Here is a 19,328-nt window from a genome sequence, read left to right as displayed (position 1 = left end):
ATATGTGCATTGGAGCCTCTGTTATGCGCAATTCGCCGCGATAAGTGTATCCGTGGAGTCCCCCTGCCCGGGGGAGGCGGCGTAGAGGCCAAAGCAGTGGGGTACATGGATGATGTGGCGGTTTTATGTAGGGACGCCCTGTCGCTTCAGAGAACCCTTAGGCAAATCGAGTTTTATTGCTGTGCTTCCGGTTTTAAGGTAAACTTCAGCAAGAGTAATATTTTAAACATAGGAAGCATGGCTCTTAGAGATATACCGGTTCCTGTGTCTGATAATATTAAAATTTTAGGTGTCTCCTTCAGTGGGTACGACAATGGTTTTATCAGTTGGGACATGGTGGCGCAGAAGGTAAATCAAAAAATATGCATGTGGAACATGAGGAAGCTTACCATGGAGGGAAAAATTTTAATAATTAAAATGATAATTTTACCTTTGCTTTTATACTTAAGCATGGTTTTCCCTCCTCCCACGGTTTTATTAAGAAAAATTACTAAAGCTTGTTTTACCTTCTTTTGGAGTTCCAGAATGGAGAAACTTAAACGTGAGACGGTAATGAAAATCAAACCAAAGGGTGGCAAAGACTTTCCAGATTTTAATAGGTTTCTTTTAATCAAGTACTTTTGTTTCTGTCTTAATTCTCTTTTTAAACAACATCATTGGTCTTATTTTCTACGTTTTAATACTGGGTTTTTTATGCGAAGGATGGGGTGGTTTGAAATTGTTTTAACCTCACCTTATGCTTTTAATCTACCAGCAAATTACGTGATTTTAGAGAAAATAGTGGCCTTGTTTAATTTTAAAGGGAAAAATTTTAATGACATGATAAACAGTAAGAAACTTATAAAAGACATAAGAGGAAATTAAGTCGTCACTAATATTGAAAATTTTAATAATGAACGCTGTGCTTTTATCTTCAAAATGGTTAATGTGTTTTATCTTTTTAATACACAGATGGACCTGGCCTGGAGCTGCGTTCATCAATGTCTTCCATGCCGGGCATTCCAATTCAGGAGAGGATTCGCGAGGTCTGCCATCTGTCCGAGGGAAGGCTGCCAGGCTGAGGAGACCGTGCGTCATATTTTTTGGACTTGCGATTTTACTAAACATATTTGGATAAAGATATTCCCTCTAATGAAGAAGATGGCAGACCTAAAGGACTTGAGTTACGAAATGATTTTATATGGACTCTTTGGATGCCCAACCGCGAACCAAAAGACTATTGCATGGAAGACGATGAACTGCGTAAAAGAAGCTCTGTGGAAGGCCAGGAACATCCTGATTTTTAAGCACGATGTTTTATCTGTTGACGATGTTTTAGGTCTTTGTTTTAGCGAGATGTACATTTATTATTTATTAGATAAAAAAAGAAATGCCACCCTTTCAAATAAATGGTTTGTAAAAGAATGGAACTCCAATATATAAGAATTTGCCACCATGTCCCCTTTTATGTGTTTTTATGTAAATTGATTTTATTACTGTAATTCATTGTAAAAAGCTGTAATTCATTGTAAATATTTTTTGAATTTTAAGTAATAAATCATTGACACCCCCGCGAGGGGGTAGCCAACTTAAAAAAAAAATCTGTTCTTATCAGTTTAATATCTGATACGTCCCCTATCTGGGGACCATATATTAAATGGATTTTTAGAACAGGGAGATGGAAATAGAGCTTGCTCTGTCCACTCCACGCATTGACCTGGTATTGCAGTATTTCCAGGACCGGTGCACCCTTTCCTTATGTGTTTACTAAAATCAGATTCCAAAAGTGCTTTTTGTGTTTGCCATTGTTTTTGTCTTTCGGATGGGATCTCCCCTTTTAATCCCATTATTTCAACACCTGTTGGACAATGCATTTGTACAGTCATGTGTGATAATGAGCTAATTTATTAAATGCAATTAATTAATACATTGCCACCTCTTGTTTTGTGTCGTCTGTGTTTCTGTGTTTCCGGCATTTCACATTGGAACAGCTCATTCACCTTCCTTGTCTTCTCTCCGCCCTCCCTCCTAGGTAGGTTAAAGAGCTGCACCTGAGCCAGCCACTGATTGATGCAGCACCATAGTCAAATAGTGGAGTGGAGTAGGGGAACAGCAAACAGCCATTAAAGCAGCCAGCCCGCCCGCCGGCCCGTCACAATGGACCTACCTGTGTACACTAGATGGATGTGATGGAATGTACTGTGGTCCCTACATTTCAAGAAGAAGTAAGAATTGCAGTTGCAACAAACCCTTGCTTGCCTACAAAGAGAGCAGCAATTTGGATTTGTTACTATGTTACCTGGAAGAATAACAAACTGTGCAAGGATGGAGGTTGTAGGAGCAAGGAGAACAAGTTGTCTGTAAAGTTGGTGGATGCCTATTTTCCATTTTGCAGTCCCTTGTCTCCCTCTTGTGGCCTCCTGGAGGCAACTAGCTGTGCAAAAAAAAGACAGCCTGGGGGCCGGCTGTTGCAGTGTTGCCCTCTCAGGCAACACTGAGTGACTGACTGAGCCGCACCGTCTTATATAAAGTTCAGACGGAACTTTGCACGTGTCATAGTGGACACCTCAGGAGCCAGAGCCAGCTTTCTGATATCATAATGGGGCCTCAGAGATAAAAGCCTGGGCCCAGGCAGTGTTGGTCAGTGCTGCTCAGCAGGCAGCACTGGACTGGATTAAAGCTGATACAAGGTGTGAAAGGAGAAGGGGTGGCAGTGGGCATGCACTTACTGCTGCTGCTGCTGCTGCCAGTGTTTGCACGGCAGGAGGGCATTTGGGCGTTGCCAGGAAGGCGTTTTTATGTCGATTCCTCCTCTTTCAGCACTGCATTGTGGTGCAAGCAAAAGAAGCAAATCCTGTCTTGCTTCCTCTCCGGCCTTTATTCACCTCCCGCTTAGTAGCTGTGAGTGTGTGTGAGCCTGCAGGGCCCCATGGAATTGCCTAGGAGTAGGCTGAATCGCTGCAAGGGGTGAACAGCAGTATTGGGCAGGCTCGGTCAACGCGCGGCCCGTTCGGGTTATCGCTTCTCGGCCTTTTGGCTCAGATCAGGGTTTATTGCTCTGGTCTGGGTCGGGGGTGCGAGTGTTCCTGTGGTAGCAGGAGACCTTTTGAGTGGCGATCCTCCTATGGTCCTGGACCGATAGGCTGAAAGATGGCAGGTATGGAATTTTCCTCAGGTATCCAGAAGACAGTCCGGCTGAAGGTGGAGATCTCAGACAGCATGAAGAACAGCATCTCATATGTTGGACACGAAATTGTGGAAAAGATGGCGGGTATTTCCCTTGAAGATGATGTGTTTTGTATTCAGGAATCAAAGAAACAAGGTATCTATGACATTTCCTTTTATGTGGATGGGACCTGCCTGCTTTTCTATGAATGCCTGAAGACTAATGCAGCAAATCAGGTACTGAGGAATGTCACATTTGTTCCGCTGTTTGAACTAGAGGAAAAAACTGTCTTTATCCATGTGTTTAACCCTTTCACGGATGTTAATATCCTAAAGAACTTTCTTGGACAGTACTGTTTAAGTGTGAAAGGAGGGGTAAGGCAGAAAAGTATCCTTAACATATTTAATGGAACATACAAATTCTGGGTAAAGCTAAGACCTGATGAAGGCTGTATTGGGGGAGTGAGACACCCACCTGCCAATTTTTCTGTGGCTGGAAACAGAGGCTACCTGTATTACCAAGGACAGCCATCCTTTTGCAGGAACTGTTTTAAATTTGGCCATTTAAAGGAGGATTGCCCAGGGGTTAAACTGTGCAGGAACTGTAAAAATCCTGGACATGAGGCTGGGGCGTGTCCACAGCCTAGAGCCTGTGACTTATGTGGATTGACTGGACATATGTACAGAGACTGTCCTGAAGTGGTAAAGAGGAGGGAAGAAAGGAAGAAGCAGGAGGAGGCTAGGAAGCAAAGGAATCAAATGGATCTTGATAGGAAGAGGGAGGAAGGAGCAAGAATCTTGAGGATGTCTGAGGAGGCTGAAAAAAGACAAAATGAAGCTGTGCAAGACCAGCAGCAGGTGGAGATGGGGGAGGGGTTGATTAGCCCAGCTGTGGAATCTCCCATGAGCATTCTGATGGATGAGTCAGCAAGAATAGACTGGTCTCTCTCCGAGGAAGATGAACCTCCTGGGGGGGAAGTGACTGTCACAGGTGCAGAATGTTTTCGTCCCCCCAGGAAAACGGCAAAAAAGCCACGTTTTGAGAAGGTGGAAGAAGAGGCGATTTCGTTGGAGAACCCATTCGAATCTTTATTTGAGGCCCATATGGATACAGGCTCTGGCGGAGAAGGTTCTTCCAAAGTACTCCAGAGGAAAATCTTAAAATAATGGCGTTGCTAAATTTTCTTCCTTTGGGTTGTTTTAGATTATGTCTTTGAAGTTTTTGTCATCCAATGTGCGTATGTTTAGGAGTAGAGCCAGAAGAGCTCTTATACTAGACTTATTAGCAAATCAAAATGTTGATGTCATTTGTGTTCAAGAGTGTGGATTGGATTTTGTGGTGGGGCAGGAGGAGTGGGTGCACGGGCCTGCAATATGGTCAGTGTCAAACAAAAATAGAAATGATGGTGTGGGGATTTTATTAAAAAACAAAAAAATAGAAATTTTCAGTCATACTGTTATTGAGGAGGGAAGGTGTGTGATGGTGGTGGTGAGATTTAATAGAGTGAATGTTCGTATAATTAATATATATGCTCCAGTTAATAAGAATGAAAGAGTGGAATTGTTTGAAAAAGTGAAAATGTTTTTGCCTGGGAAGGATCCGGTTGTGTGGATAGGGGACTTTAATTGTGAGATTGATGGAAAAAATGTGGATGTGTCTGGTAATGTGGTTAAAAATATTTTGTTTGATTTTCAGTTGAAGGATGTGATAAAACTATGTGGGGTAGACCCCCAAGATACGTATTTTTCAGACAGGGGTATTTATAGTTCAAGACTAGATATGTGTTTTGTGTCGAAAGGTGTGATGGGTAAAAATTATATGCAAATGAGGGTAATATATTCAGATCATGAGTGTGTGATGTGTGAACTGGTTTTTGATGTGGAATGTATAAGTGGGAGGGGTTTATGGAAATTAAATGTTAATTTGTTAGAAGATGAGGAGGTGTATGGGAAATATGTTCATTTGTATGGGAGTTGGTGTAGAAGGAAGAAAGAGTTTGTAGATGTGTTAGAGTGGTGGGATTGGGTGAAGGAAAAGACAAAAGTATATTTTAAGAAAGCTGGTTATAGAAGAGCGGCTGGTAGAAGGAGAAAGTATGAGTGCTTGTATAAAAGATTGGGGTTTTTGAGAAGTTTGAAGAAGAATGGTTGGGAGGTGGATGAGAAGATTGAGGAAGTTAAGAAGAATATGAAAGAATGGATGGTGAAAAAGGGTAAGGAAATTATGTATCAAGCAAGATTGGATAAGTTAGAAAAGAATGAGAAATGTTCGAGATATTTTTTTAAAAAAGTGATTGGGAAGAAAGAGGATTTGGTATGTGTATATGATAAGGATGGGAATCTGGTAAAAGGGAAAGTGGTGTTAGGAGTGGTTGAAGAGTTTTACAGAGAATTGTATGCAGTAAAGGAGTGTGATAGAGATTTGGAGTCTGAGGTGGTGGCTGTGATTGAGAAGCAGGTGGAGAGAATGGAGTGTGATAGGCTGATGAGAGGAGTTGGGGAGGAAGAGGTTAAATCAGCTATTGAAAGCATGTCAGTGAATAGAACACCGGGAGAGGATGGGTTGCCAGTGGAGTTTTATAAGAGAATGTGGGATGTGATTAAGCTGGATATGATTGAGATATATGTTTTTATGCGGGAAAAGTGTAGATTGGCGGAGAGTATGAAGAGTGGAGTGGTTGTGCTGATTTATAAGAAAGGGGATGAGAAGGATGTAAGGAATTGGAGACCTATAACTTTGTTGAATGTGGATTATAAGATTTTTGCTAAAATGATTGCCAATAGAATGAGAGATGTGATAGATCAGGTGATTGGGGAGGATCAAGTGTGTGGAATTCCTGGGAGAAGGATTGGGGAGAATCTTTGTTTGTTGAGAGATGTGTTGTGGGATGCAAGGGAGAGAAAGCAAGAGGTTAGTGTGTTGTCTATTGATTTTGAAAAAGCATTTGATAGGTTGTCGCATGATTTTCTGTTTAAAGTGTTGGTGAGGATGGGGTTTCCTGGAGAGTTTGTGAATATAGTGAGGATGTTGTATAAGGGTGTGGGCAGTAAGGTTTTGATAAACGGATGGGTGAGCGAAGAAGTGAAGGTGTGTTCGGGTGTAAGACAGGGATGCCCTCTGTCCCCTATAGTCTTTGTGTGTGCTTTAGAACCATTATTAGAGATGATTAGGAAGGATAAGTGTATGAGAGGGGTGCAAATTCCAGGGAGTGGTGGAAAAGAGCTGAAAGTGTTGGCGTATATGGACGATGTGTGTGTGCTGTGTGATTCTTTTGCAGTTTTGAGGAGGGCGAAATTATTGGTGTCTTTGTTTTGTGGTGCGTCAGCTTTTAGGGTAAATTGGAAGAAAAGTGAGTATAAGAGGTTTGGAAGTTCAGGTATGAATGAGGACTTGGGTGTGAAAAGAGTGGACGGAGCGATTCAAATTTTGGGGGTTAAAATGGATGAAAAATTGGATGGAAGTGAGAGTTGGGTAGATGTGGAGAAAAGAGTGAGTAGGAAGTTGAGATTTTGGAGTTTGAGAGAGTTGACGTTTGAAGGAAAGATAATGGTGATAAAAAGTGTGATTTTGCCGATTTTTCTGTATCTTGCTGTGGTGTTTCCTCCGGGGTATATGGTTGTAAGGAAATTGAATAGAATTGTGTTTGTGTTTTTTTGGGGAACGACAATGGAGAGAGTGAAAAGAGAGACTGTGTTGAAGGACTGGGTGAATGGGGGTATGAATTTTCCTAATATTGAAGTGTATTTAGGGGTGAATGTGATGTTTGCAGTGAAGAGGATGCTGGGAGGTGATTGGAAATTTGCATGCATGGTGAGATTTTTGGGTGGGAAGGTGTTGGGAAAAATAGGATGGATGAAAAGAGATTTAAGGAAGCCGTATGCGTTTGTGAGTCCTAAATGGTATGAGGTTATTGAGAATTTTATGAGGAAGTTTGGATTGACAGCGGTGAAGAAAGAATGTTTGAAAGATAAGAAGAGTGTGTTTAAGTGTATAAAAGATATGGAAGTCCAATGTAATATAAATATGGTGAGAGGTCAGTGTGTTGGTAAGGTGTGGAAGGGGTTGAGGACAGATGGTATTACAAATAGACAGAGAGAGATTGTATGGCAGAGTTTGCATGGTGGGTTGTCAGTTAGAGAGTTTCAGAAAAATCGTGGAGTTGTGAGGAGTGATTTGTGTCCAAGAGAGAATTGTGGTGGGAGTGAAAGTATAGTTCATCTGTTTTGGAATTGTGGGGTGGCGCAGGGAGTTTGGAGGGGTATGGGTCCGTTACTTAAGGAGTTGGTTGGGATTAATAGGTTATGTATGGAAATAGTTTTGTTTGGGCTTGCGAGTGTAAGTCAGAAAAATCAAAGGGTATTATTTGTCATGTTAGCAATTATAAAAGAGGTTTTGTGGGATGTTAGGAACCTGTATGTGTTTAGAAAGAAAGATGTAACTGTGGAAGGATGTTTGAGAATGGTATTGGATAGGATGTATACAGCGTATTTGGTAGATAAGGAAAGGTTGGGGGAGGTGGATGCAGAAGGGATTTGGAAGGTTTTGAAGTGGAGGTATATGGTGAGAGTGTAGTGGAGGGGTGGAATTTTTGATATTGTTTCTGTATTTTGCTTTGTGTTATATGAAAATTTAAAAAACTAAAATGAAAAAGCCTGATGATGATTGGATGGAATCGTTCAGAATGTCTTGGATACTGATAGTAAGTATCGACAGGATATGAACGAGTGTTTTTAAAAATAATCAATCCAAACCTGAAGGTTTTAAAAAAAAAAAAAAAAAAAAAAAAATCTGTTCTTATCAGTTTAATATCTGATACGTCCCCTATCTGGGGACCATATATTAAATGGATTTTTAGAACAGGGAGATGGAAATAGAGCTTGCTCTGTCCACTCCACGCATTGACCTGGTATTGCAGTATTTCCAGGACCGGTGCACCCTTTCCTTATGTGTTTACTAAAATCAGATTCCAAAAGTGCTTTTTGTGTTTGCCATTGTTTTTGTCTTTCGGATGGGATCTCCCCTTTTAATCCCATTATTTCAACACCTGTTGGACAATGCATTTGTACAGTCATGTGTGATAATGAGCTAATTTATTAAATGCAATTAATGAATACATTGCCACCTCTTGTTTTGTGTCGTCTGTGTTTCTGTGTTTCCGGCATTTCACATTGGAACAGCTCATTCACCTTCCTTGTCTTCTCTCCGCCCTCCCTCCTAGGTAGGTTAAAGAGCTGCACCTGAGCCAGCCACTGATTGATGCAGCACCATAGTCAAATAGTGGAGTGGAGTAGGGGAACAGCAAACAGCCATTAACCTGGCCCTACCCAATGGACCTACCTGTGTACACTAGATGGATGTGATGGAATGTACTGTGGTCCCTACATTTCAAGAAGAAGTAAGAATTGCAGTTGCAACAAACCCTTGCTTGCCTACAAAGAGAGCAGCAATTTGGATTTGTTACTATGTTACCTGGAAGAATAACAAACTGTGCAAGGATGGAGGTTGTAGGAGCAAGGAGAACAAGTTGTCTGTAAAGTTGGTGGATGCCTATTTTCCATTTTGCAGTCCCTTGTCTCCCTCTTGTGGCCTCCTGGAGGCAACTAGCTGTGCAAAAAAAAGACAGCCTGGGGGCCGGCTGTTGCAGTGTTGCCCTCTCAGGCAACACTGAGTGACTGACTGAGCCGCACCGTCTTATATAAAGTTCAGACGGAACTTTGCACGTGTCATAGTGGAGACCTCAGGAGCCAGAGCCAGCTTTCTGATATCATAATGGGGCCTCAGAGATAAAAGCCTGGGCCCAGGCAGTGTTGGTCAGTGCTGCTCAGCAGGCAGCACTGGACTGGATTAAAGCTGATACAAGGTGTGAAAGGAGAAGGGGTGGCAGTGGGCATGCACTTACTGCTGCTGCTGCTGCTGCTGCTGCTGCCAGTGTTTGCACGGCAGGAGGGCATTTGGGCGTTGCCAGGAAGGCGTTTTTATGTCGATTCCTCCTCTTTCAGCACTGCATTGTGGTGCAAGCAAAAGAAGCAAATCCTGTCTTGCTTCCTCTCCGGCCTTTATTCACCTCCCGCTTAGTAGCTGTGAGTGTGTGTGAGCCTGCAGGGCCCCATGGAATTGCCTAGGAGTAGGCTGAATCGCTGCAAGGGGTGAACAGCAGTATTGGGCAGGCTCGGTCAACGCGCGGCCCGTTCGGGTTATCGCTTCTCGGCCTTCTGGCTAAGATCAAGTGGATTTATCCAGGAGACTTGTCAGGAGGTGCTTCCGGTACCCTTTCTCTCGGCCTGGGGGGATCGTCTGGGTTCATAGCCCAGACTTCACCCCCCTGTCGCTATTGGGAGAAAGGCCTAGTCCGGGAGCAACGGGAAGGGATCCCCAGGCAATCGGCCTGTTTCCTGCCAGACGGGAGAGATGCCAGCCAGGATTTCGTACGCATCGGGTGAGGCCCGGATGAAGAATACTATTCGTATTGAAGTGGAGGAAAGACACAGACCAAAGAAGAACTTGGAATTTATCGCCAGAGAAGTGCTTTTGGGTTCGCTTGGACTACATCACAGGGATATTTTTTGCTTCCAGGACAACGAAGCCAAAGGAACCCACACCATCACCTTCCAGGATCTTGGGTGCTGCCAGAACGTCGTAAAGAAGGTAAACGAACTAATGTATGATGAAAAGTTTGATGGACTAGAGTTCGTATTACTTTTTGCCTATGATGAGATCCCTCTGGTAGTCTATCTCTACAATCCCCATGTAGAGACTGATGATATTACCACTTACCTTCAGAGATATTGTGATGACGTAAAATTTATGAACAAAATTAATAATGCTGTTGGATTTTGGGGAGGCAAGCGAAAATTTTTGGTCCGCTTAAAAAAAGACCCAGAGGGAATCGGAGGCATGCAGCACCCACCCTCTACCGTAGTTATTGGGAAAAGCAGAGGTTATATATTTTACCCGGGTATGCCCACATATTGCCGGCAGTGTGGACGCTTTGGACATACCCAGGTTTCCTGCAAAGATGAGAAGTTGGATAGGTGCAATAATTGTGGCCAATACGGACATCAAATGAAGAGTTGCCCCAAAGAGAGACTGTGCAATTTATGTGGGGGCAAGGGCCACATGTTCAGGGATTGCCCCAGCAGAGCCAGGAATCGTACCTACGCTGACACGGTGAAGAGTTTTGTGAAATCCACACCTGGGTCAGAGCCAAAGCGATCTTCAGTAACGTCTGCTGAGGATCGGGTGATGATGACCCAGGGCGCCAGACAAGAGACTGTGATTTCAAGACCGGAGCCAATGTCTGCTGAATCTCTATCAGTGGACAAGGCGATGAAGGTCAAGGGCGCCTCCTGTAGCAGGAGTGCGGTTGGGACAGAGCGGGAGCCTGACACAGTTCCTGGTCAGGCCTCTGCTTGTAAGTCCCGTGGTGTTGCCATCAGTGGGTCAGAGCAGAGGGTCTCCATAACTTCAGTGGAGAGCCCTGCAATGACGACCCCAAATACCAGCCGCAAGTCCGAGCAGAAATCCCTTTCAACACCAGAGGGAGGATCTATGCAAATGACCTCAAAGTCCCAACGTGAGAAGAGCCAGCCTAGGAAGGAGACTTCGCTGAAGACCCTTGACGACCGCTCTGAGGACCACCAAAACATCGTGGAGGAGATGGAGTCAAGCATTCCAGAGGGTGAGAAGAGAGCAGCCTCCAGTGAGCGGGGAGGAGATGACAGCGATGAGAGGGAGAATGAACCAGTAAGGAAGTGGCGGAGGGGAGTGGAACTTGACTCCCCGGATATCTGCTTGGCCGATGACGATTTGTGGTTGGGGCCGGTGACCTATCAGTTGTCAGCTTCCAACCCCCAGAACATCCAGTCGCCTGGGTCTCCTGAGCAGGAGATCTTTGGTGGGCTAGACATCCAGGAGTTTAGTTGTGGCTCGAGCATGGACGATCCGCCACCATAATATGTGTAATGCCTCTCGTCAATGTCGTCTCACTGAACGTGAGACTATTAAAGAGCCCCGCTCGTAGGGCTGCTTTGTTTTCCTTCCTAGAGACTGAGGACTTTGATTTCTGCTTGTTACAGGAGTGTGGATTTCAACACGCAATAGACTATTCGGACATTAAAAAAGATTGGAAGCTGGGTCCTTCCGTGTGGTCCGGCTCCAATGAAAATAGATCTGCTGGGGTAGGACTGCTCTGCCGTGGCTTTTCTACTATTATACATTCTGTGACTGAGATTTTACCTGGCAGAGCAATAGTAGTCCACCTGAATTTTAATGGTTTTATGTTTCGTATTTTAAATGTATATGCCTCTCCTGATAAGCAGGAGAGGGCGGAGTTAATGCAAATTTTACCATTGTTTTGTGTTGGGTCATCCCCCTTATTAGTAGGAGGAGATTTCAATTGTATATGTGAAGGAGAATGCCGGCAGGGGGGTGACCCTCTCCGCAAACTAGATAAGACCTCTTACCTGCTTAAGAATTTTTTATGCGATTTTAAGCTGAGGGATGCCTGGAAGTTGCTCTTGCCGGCAGACCTAGGCCACACATGGTCCAATGGGAGAGTGGCTTCTAGGATCGATTTTATATTTTTATCAGAGGATTTTAACCCAGTGAAATTTGTTTTAATATCTAATATATTTTCTGACCACAAACTCTTGCAGGCTAAGATAGAGTTTAGTGGTGAACTGAAGGTAAACAAGGGCCTCTGGAGGTTGAGCACGCACCTGCTGGAGGATCCTCTGACTCAGCTGGAATTTGGCCAATCCTACCAGTGTTGGCAGCAGCAGAAAAACCCCGACATACCAATGCTGACCTGGTGGGAAGAAATAAAAACAAAAATTAAGTTATTTTTTATTAAAGCAGGTAAGAGGAAAGCAAAAGAAAAGAAACAATGGTTTTATAATTTTAACACAAGGTTGCAAACACTTTTTAAATTCAAGGAGCTGGGGATAGATGTGAAAGAAGATATAGAAAGTATGAAAGCAGAAATTAAGAAATGTTTAGAACAAAGAGGTAAACAAATTATTTTCAGATCCCGAGTTCAACATCTGGAGGAAGGAGAAAAATGTTCCCGATTTTTCTTCAAAAAAGTTATGGATAAAAGAGATGTGATTTTAAACTTGGAGGGTCAAACCTCTAGGGAAGGTATTTTAAAGTCTGCTCATGATTTTTACCAGCTCCTTTTTAATGAAAAGTGTATTGATATGTCCTTTTTAACAGATGCTCTTAATGTCCTTGATCTTAAGTTAGATGTTTTAGACCAGGAGGTTTTATCACGGGATATCAACTTAGAAGAACTTTTTACTGTTTTTAAAAGTTTTTCTTATGGGAAAGCTCCTGGTTCAGATGGACTTCCCATCGAATTTTATCTAACGTTTTGGGACATTTTAAAGGACGACCTTTTTGTGTTATTTAAAGATGCTTTTACTGTAAATATGTTGCCGGTTTCATGGAGGAGGGGGGTAGTGTCTTTGATTTTTAAAAAAGGAGATCGGACTCTGCTGGGGAACTGGAGACCTATCACCCTCCTAAATATGGAATACAAAGTAATGGCCAAGATAATTGCAAACCGGTTAAAAATAGTGATCAGCAAAATTATACATCCGGACCAGGTTTGTGGGGTTCCTGGGAGAAGTATTACTGAGACTTTAAATATAATCCGTGATGTCATATGGTATTCAAGAGACCGGAGTCAAGGTTTAGCCCTCCTAGCGCTAGATTTTGAGAAGGCTTTTGACAGAGTTTCACATTTGTACCTTTTTAATGTTTTAAAGAAAATGTCAATCCCTGAGATGATTTTAAGTCGTATTAAGGTTCTATATAAGTCTTGTTTTAGCCAAATTTCTATTAATGGGTTTTTAACCGAAAATGTGGTTTTAAAATCTGGAGTGAAGCAGGGGTGTCCGCTCTCCCCGATTTTATTTATATGTGCGATGGAGCCCCTATTGTGTCAGATACGCAAGGACAAAGTCATCAGAGGGGTTCCTATCCCTGGAGGAGGTGGCAACCAGGTAAAAGTGTTGAGCTATATGGATGATGTGACAGTAGCATGTACAGACCCTGCTTCGCTCAAAAGAACCTTAAGGTGCACAGAGTTTTTTAGCCAGGCTTCAGGTTTTAAATTAAACGTTGCAAAAAGTGAATGTCTGAGCGTTGGAGCTTGGGACGCCTCCCAGACTCCGGAAATTAGCATAAAACAAGATAAAATAAAAATTCTTGGTATTATTTTCAAAGAAACAAATGATGGGATTGACAATTGGGATGAGATTTTATGCAAAATGGAAAAAAAGATCTCTTTCTGGAACCTTAGAGAATTGACGATGGAGGGCAAGGTATTAATAATAAAAATGATCTTACTGCCGCTAATGTTATATGTGGGAATGGTTTTCCCTCCATCGGATGTTTTGATTAAAAAACTAACCAGAATTATATTTATGTTTTTATGGGGTTCAAAGATGGAAAGATTAAAAAGAGATCATATGTACAAAAGCAAGTTGAATGGTGGAAAAGATGTCCCTAATTTGCATATTTTCTTTTATGTCAAATTTTTCTGCTTTTGTTTTAAATGTTTTAATTCCAATGGCGTTTTTAGTTGTTTTTTAAAGTACGCTGCCGGTATGGTTTTTAAAAAATGGTGTATGCCTCCGTTGAATTCCCCTGTTCTTTTATGCCCCCCAAAGCATTATGTGATTTTAGAAAAGACTATACGAACATTTCATTTAAAGGACCAAGAAAGCGACGTTTTAAAGGACCAGAGGAAACTGTCTGCAATTCTAAGGGGGAATGAGGAGGTTATCCCTGTGGCAAACTATTCCCAGACGAGGTCTAGACAAGTATGGCGGAACGTCTTTGGGAAATTTCTCGCAAATGGACATATAGACCTTGCCTGGATGATGGTCCACCAGTGCCTCCCAACAAGAGACTTTCAGCACAGGAGAGGCCTGGTGGCAAGGGCAAAATGCCCAAGAGACTCTTGTGCGAATGATGAATCTGTGCTACATTTATTTTGGAACTGTCCTTACGCACAAGAAGTTTGGAGGAAAGTCGGCGTGCTTTTAAAATGGACTTGTGGATTAAAAGATCTAATATACGAATATATAATTTACGGACTATTTAATTGCCCAACTTTTAAACAGTACATGGTTTGTTGGAGTATGATAAATTGTCTTAAAAACGCCATTTGGAAAGTCAGAAATATTTTACTTTTTAAACGTGATTTTATTTCTGTGGACGAATGTATTAAACTTGCTTTTAGTGAAATGTACATATATTTTTTAAGGGACAGGAAAAACTATGGAACAAGAGATGCAAATAGTGCTTGGAATGTACAATTATGGAAAACAGTTTTATATTAATGTACATATTGTATTTTATTGTATGACGAACTTGTGAATCAATAAAATCTTTGTTGAAACCTTATCTGTTCTTATCAGTTTAATATCTGATACGTCCCCTATCTGGGGACCATATATTAAATGGATTTTTAGAACAGGGAGATGGAAATAGAGCTTGCTCTGTCCACTCCACGCATTGACCTGGTATTGCAGTATTTCCAGGACCGGTGCACCCTTTCCTTATGTGTTTACTAAAATCAGATTCCAAAAGTGCTTTTTGTGTTTGCCATTGTTTTTGTCTTTCGGATGGGATCTCCCCTTTTAATCCCATTATTTCAACACCTGTTGGACAATGCATTTGTACAGTCATGTGTGATAATGAGCTAATTTATTAAATGCAATTAATTAATACATTGCCACCTCTTGTTTTGTGTCGTCTGTGTTTCTGTGTTTCCGGCATTTCACATTGGAACAGCTCATTCACCTTCCTTGTCTTCTCTCCGCCCTCCCTCCTAGGTAGGTTAAAGAGCTGCACCTGAGCCAGCCACTGATTGATGCAGCACCATAGTCAAATAGTGGAGTGGAGTAGGGGAACAGCAAACAGCCATTAAAGCAGCCAGCCCGCCCACCCGCCCGCCCGTCACAATGGACATACCTGTGTACACTAGATGGATGTGATGGAATGTACTGTGGTCCCTACATTTCAAGAAGAAGTAAGAATTGCAGTTGCAACAAACCCTTGCTTGCCTACAAAGAGAGCAGCAATTTGGATTTGTTACTATGTTACCTGGAAGAATAACAAACTGTGCAAGGATGGAGGTTGTAGGAGCAAGGAGAACAAGTTGTCTGTAAAGTTGGTGGATGCCTATTTTCCATTTTGCAGTCCCTTGTCTCCCTCTTGTGGCCTCCTGGAGGCAACTAGCTGTGCAAAAAAAAGACAGCCTGGGGGCCGGCTGTTGCAGTGTTGCCCTCTCAGGCAACACTGAGTGACTGACTGAGCCGCACCGTCTTATATAAAGTTCAGACGGAACTTTGCACGTGTCATAGTGGAGACCTCAGGAGCCAGAGCCAGCTTTCTGACATCATAATGGGACCTCAGAGATAAAAGCCTGGGCCCAGGCAGTGTTGGTCAGTGCTGCTCAGCTGGCAGCACTGGACTGGATTAAAGCTGATACAAGGTGTGAAAGGAGAAGGGGTGGCAGTGGGCATGCACTTACTGCTGCTGCTGCTGCTGCTGCTGCTGCCAGTGTTTGCACGGCAGGAGGGCATTTGGGCGTTGCCAGGAAGGCGTTTTTATGTTGATTCCTCCTCTTTCAGCACTGCATTGTGGTGCAAGCAAAAGAAGCAAAACGCGCGGCACGTTCGGGTTATCGCTTCTCGGCCTTTTGGCTAAGAGCAAGTGTAGTATCTGTTCTTATCAGTTTAATATCTGATACGTCCCCTATCTGGGGACCATATATTAAATGGATTTTTAGAACAGGGAGATGGAAATAGAGCTTGCTCTGTCCACTCCACGCATTGACCTGGTATTGCAGTATTTCCAGGACCGGTGCACCCTTTCCTTATGTGTTTACTAAAATCAGATTCCAAAAGTGCTTTTTGTGTTTGCCATTGTTTTTGTCTTTCGGATGGGATCTCCCCTTTTAATCCCATTATTTCAACACCTGTTGGACAATGCATTTGTACAGTCATGTGTGATAATGAGCTAATTTATTAAATGCAATTAATTAATACATTGCCACCTCTTGTTTCGTGTCGTCTGTGTTTCTGTGTTTCCGGCATTTCACATTGGAACAGCTCATTCACCTTCCTTGTCTTCTCTCCGCCCTCCCTCCTAGGTAGGTTAAAGAGCTGCACCTGAGCCAGCCACTGATTGATGCAGCACCATAGTCAAATAGTGGAGTGCAGTAGGGGAACAGCAAACAGCCATTAAAGCAGCCAGCCCGCCCGCCCGCCCGTCACAATGGACCTACCTGTGTACACTAGATTGATGTGATGGAATGTACTGTGGTCCCTACATTTCAAGAAGAAGTAAGAATTGCAGTTGCAACAAACCCTTGCTTGCCTACAAAGAGAGCAGCAATTTGGATTTGTTACTATGTTACCTGGAAGAATAACAAACTGTGCAAGGATGGAGGTTGTAGGAGCAAGGAGAACAAGTTGTCTGTAAAGTTGGTGGATGCCTATTTTCCATTTTGCAGTCCCTTGTCTCCCTCTTGTGGCCTCCTGGAGGCAACTAGCTGTGCAAAAAAAAGACAGCCTGGGGGCCGGCTGTTGCAGTGTTGCCCTCTCAGGCAACACTGAGTGACTGACTGAGCCGCACCGTCTTATATAAAGTTCAGACGGAACTTTGCACGTGTCATAGTGGAGACCTCAGGAGCCAGAGCCAGCTTTCTGACATCATAATGGGGCCTCAGAGATAAAAGCCTGGGCCCAGGCAGTGTTGGTCAGTGCTGCTCAGCAGGCAGCACTGGACTGGATTAAAGCTGATACAAGGTGTGAAAGGAGAAGGGGTGGCAGTGGGCATGCACTTACTGCTGCTGCTGCTGCTGCTGCTGCCAGTGTTTGCACGGCAGGAGGGCATTTGGGCGTTGCCAGGAAGGCGTTTTTATGTCGATTCCTCCTCTTTCAGCACTGCATTGTGGTGCAAGCAAAAGAAGCAAAACGCGCGGCACGTTCGGGTTATCGCTTCTCGGCCTTTTGGTTAAGATCAAGTGTAGTATCTGTTCTTATCAGTTTAATATCTGATACGTCCCCTATCTGGGGACCATATATTAAATGGATTTTTAGAACAGGGAGATGGAAATAGAGCTTGCTCTGTCCACTCCACGCATTGACCTGGTATTGCAGTATTTCCAGGACCGGTGCACCCTTTCCTTATGTGTTTACTAAAATCAGATTCCAAAAGTGCTTTTTGTGTTTGCCATTGTTTTTGTCTTTCGGATGGGATCTCCCCTTTTAATCCCATTATTTCAACACCTGTTGGACAATGCATTTGTACAGTCATGTGTGATAATGAGCTAATTTATTAAATGCAATTAATTAATACATTGCCACCTCTTGTTTCGTGTCGTCTGTGTTTCTGTGTTTCCGGCATTTCACATTGGAACAGCTCATTCACCTTCCTTGTCTTCTCTCCGCCCTCCCTCCTATGTAGGTTAAAGAGCTGCACCTGAGCCAGCCACTGATTGATGCAGCACCATAGTCAAATAGTGGAGTGGAGTAGGGGAACAGCAAACAGCCATTAAAGCAGCCAGCCCGCCCGCCCGCCCGCCCGTCACAATGGACATACCTGTGTACACTAGATGGATGTGATGGAATGTACTGTGGTCCCTACATTTCAAGAAGAAGTAAGAATTGCAGTTGCAACAAACCCTTGCTTGCCTACAAAGAGAGCAGCAATTTGGATTTGTTACTGTGTTACCTGGAAGAATAACAAACTGTGCAAGGATGGAGGTTGTAGGAGCAAGGAGAACAAGTTGTCTGTAAAGTTGGTGGATGCCTATTTTCCACTTTGCAGTCCCTTGTCTCCCTCTTGTGGCCTCCTGGAGGCAACTAGCTGTGCAAAAAAAAGACAGCCTGGGGGCCGGCTGTTGCAGTGTTGCCCTCTCAGGCAACACTGAGTGACTGACTGAGCCGCACCGTCTTATATAAAGTTCAGACGGAACTTTGCACGTGTCATAGTGGAGACCTCAGGAGCCAGAGCCAGCTTTCTGACATCATAATGGGGCCTCAGAGATAAAAGCCTGGGCCCAGGCAGTGTTGGTCAGTGCTGCTCAGCTGGCAGCACTGGACTGGATTAAAGCTGATACAAGGTGTGAAAGGAGAAGGGGTGGCAGTGGGCAGTGGGCTGCTGCTGCTGCTGCCAGTGTTTGCACGGCAGGAGGGCATTTGGGCGTTGCCAGGAAGGCGTTTTTATGTCGATTCCTCCTCTTTCAGCACTGCATTGTGGTGCAAGCAAAAGAAGCAAATCCTGTCTTGCTTCCTCTCCGGCCTTTATTCACCTCCCGCTTAGTAGCTGTGAGTGTGTGTGAGCCTGCAGGGCCCCATGGAATTGCCTAGGAGTAGGCTGAATCGCTGCAAGGGGTGAACAGCAGTATTGGGCAGGCTCGGTCAACGCGCGGCCCGTTCGGGTTATCGCTTCTCGGCCTTTTGGCTAAGACCAAGTGTATTTATACAGGAGGTTTTTAGTCAGAAGGTGCTCAGGTACCCTCTCTCTCGGCCTCGGGGGATCGTCCAGGTTCGCCTGGACTTCACCCCCGTGCTGCTATTTGGGAGAGAGGCTTAGTCCTGAGCAACGAGTTGCGATCCCCCCCCAGCCCTTTGGTACGTCTCAGGACCCCATAGGGCGCAGCTTTTTGCTGTGCGGTTCGGCCTGGCCACGGAAATGGCAGGCGAGCCTGATGCGGTGCCGGTGTATGCCCGGCTAAGGAACTCTGCCCGATTTATCGTGGCAGAGGGTGGAGGCGGTCCACGTGGCGTAAAGTTCTTGGTCCACAAGATCTTGGAAGAACTACTGGCGGTCCACAAGAATGAGATTTTGGCTATCCAGGACTACCCGAAACGAGGAATTTTCGACGTCACCTTTATGGGAGAAGGAATCCTCCGTGATGCCATGGACCGAGCTGAGAGGAGAAAAGGTGAACTCGTGGTAGCGGGAGTCCAGGTAGTAGAACATGCCTTCGAAATTACGAAACTCGTGGTGATTAAAATGTACTCCCCATATGTGAAGGATATGGAAGTGGCAGCATTCTTAGCTGCCTACTTCAAGAATGTCAAACTGTTGGGGAGAGTTATGAACGAGTGTGGAGTGTGGACCGTCAAGTGGAAGTTTTTAGTAACATTGATAAAGGACC

The 19,328-nt window shown here is 43.9% G+C and overlaps 3 non-coding genes and 2 pseudogenes across 3 annotated transcripts; all 5 read left to right on the top strand.

The window, feature by feature from the left end:
- Nucleotides 1-1,511: 1,511 nt before the first annotated feature.
- Nucleotides 1,512-1,733, top strand: LOC142677575 (U2 spliceosomal RNA; annotated as a pseudogene).
- Nucleotides 1,734-7,898: 6,165 nt separating this feature from the next.
- LOC142677590 (U2 spliceosomal RNA) lies at nucleotides 7,899-8,085 on the top strand. The gene has a single exon (XR_012852586.1). It is a non-coding gene; the product is annotated as a U2 spliceosomal RNA (small nuclear RNA).
- A 6,454-nt stretch (nucleotides 8,086-14,539) lies between these two features.
- Nucleotides 14,540-14,710, top strand: LOC142677572 (U2 spliceosomal RNA; annotated as a pseudogene).
- A 1,131-nt stretch (nucleotides 14,711-15,841) lies between these two features.
- Nucleotides 15,842-16,032, top strand: LOC142677490 (U2 spliceosomal RNA). The gene has a single exon (XR_012852505.1). It is a non-coding gene; the product is annotated as a U2 spliceosomal RNA (small nuclear RNA).
- A 1,124-nt stretch (nucleotides 16,033-17,156) lies between these two features.
- LOC142677487 (U2 spliceosomal RNA) lies at nucleotides 17,157-17,347 on the top strand. Its single transcript, XR_012852502.1, has one exon. It is a non-coding gene; the product is annotated as a U2 spliceosomal RNA (small nuclear RNA).
- The last annotated feature ends 1,981 nt before the right edge of the window (nucleotides 17,348-19,328 follow it).

Source organism: Rhinoderma darwinii, assembly GCF_050947455.1.
Source record: "Rhinoderma darwinii isolate aRhiDar2 chromosome 2 unlocalized genomic scaffold, aRhiDar2.hap1 SUPER_2_unloc_31, whole genome shotgun sequence".
Classification (NCBI taxonomy): Eukaryota; Metazoa; Chordata; class Amphibia; order Anura; family Rhinodermatidae; genus Rhinoderma; species Rhinoderma darwinii.
Note: the sequence above shows the minus strand (reverse complement) of the source record. Positions and strands in the feature narration are given on the sequence as shown.